The 1,618-nt window shown below is 44.1% G+C and overlaps 1 pseudogene; it reads right to left on the reverse strand.

Annotated features, from left to right (window-relative positions):
* Positions 1-213: 213 nt before the first annotated feature.
* Positions 214-1,618, reverse strand: part of LOC101567604 — a 12,404-nt pseudogene continuing 10,999 nt past the window's right edge.

Consider the following 1,618-nt stretch of genomic DNA (forward strand, 5'->3'; position numbering starts at 1 on the left):
AGACTTTAGAAATCCTGACAGCAGTTCAAGGGGGTACTTGTAAAATTACAAGAGCTAAATATTCTATATACAGTCCTAATTCTTTTGCTAATATTTCGATGACTATTCAACATACTAAATGGTGTGATTTGTGCCATATAATTTGTGTTTCTCACAGTGAGTGCTTAATGGGAAAAGCCTGCTTAGCTCCAAGTCCTTTGGTAGGAACAGTGCTTAAGCTCCCTCTACCTAGGAACAGAATAATACGGGTTAGAGCCCCAAAATTCACACTGAAAACAGCAGGTATTTGCAGCACTACCCTCTTCTTAGCATGCACATTGTCCATGGCCTTTGGTGGCATTTCCTCGGACTGTGGTTTCTCTCTGTTGCCTTGCACACAGAAAGGTTAATGCCATGTTAGATTCTAAAACTCTCTGGACCTTCTCCTTCCCCTCTTTGTAGAAAGCTATGACTGGCTTTTCCTGATAAAGTTTTTTTTTAAGCTATATTCACAATATCCTCGCTGATTTTATTGTTTAGCCCATGCATACTTATCTGTTTCTTTGCTTTGTCTCCTCCAGACTTACAGCTACGCACCTGTGCATGACGAGAACTCGTGACATCTACTGAAGGCCTTCTAGATAGACCCTGGGGAGAGTGTCTCTGACTTCCAGTCACGCCTACGACTCCTTCAGCCTGAAGCAGCCAAAATGGTCATTGCCCCTTGCTCACTCATAGCAGTTCGGGGTGCCTCTTCAGATGGGGGAATATTCTAGCCAGAGAGTTCAAACAAATGATGAAACAAAACACACTACAACTGTGGCCAGAGATGCATCCATTGGAGGTCAGCCCTCAAGATTACAACCAGGGCTGTGGAGATAGCTCAGCACTCTAACTGCCTGCCTAGGCAAGTACAAGGACCTGGGTTCGATCCCTGGTACCATGTGCTGTGCTGGTCCCACCCCAGGTGTACCCAGTTGGCTACCAAGACTGGATGTGGTGGCACATGCCTATGATGCCAGTGCTGGGAAGGCTGAAATAGGAGGATCACCATGAGTTGGAGCTATGTAGTGAGACCCTGTACCAAATACATAAAATAAAAAGATAACAATGAAAGGACCAAGGGATGATATAAGTGATAGCACCTGGTCTAATCAAGTCTAGATAGAAATTAGTCATCTCAACAGGCAGTCAAGACCCCAGAGCCATCACCTAAGAAGTTTTTTGATCTTTCCCAGCCCACTAGCTAAATGCCTTGCTTTCCCATTGGTTAATATTACCTATACTTACAGTCTTACTGGATGATCATAACTGTAACCCATGTTGTAAACACATGTTTGTGCCCTAGAAAGCTTCCCCTAAGAAGTAGGGTCCTGGGTAGCCCACTTTCCAGGTGTTCCCTCCCATCCCTCAGGAAATATTTCCTATCTTTCGCCTTTCTTGTTCCTAAAATTCATGCTTCAATTGTAGAGAACATAAACTCAGCATATCAGACATCTAGCGGTCGGGAGTTATGATATTTCTCTTACATCATATTTGGAGGTTTTGATATCACCTTTATTTCAATATGGCAACACAGCAACACTGGCTATGAAGCCGCGTAAGAGGAAACCATTCCTTCCAACGTGCCAGGCCCCGT

Source organism: Octodon degus, unplaced genomic scaffold (genome assembly GCF_000260255.1).
Source record: "Octodon degus isolate 3935 unplaced genomic scaffold, OctDeg1.0 scaffold00268, whole genome shotgun sequence".
NCBI classification, from domain to species: Eukaryota; Metazoa; Chordata; class Mammalia; order Rodentia; family Octodontidae; genus Octodon; species Octodon degus.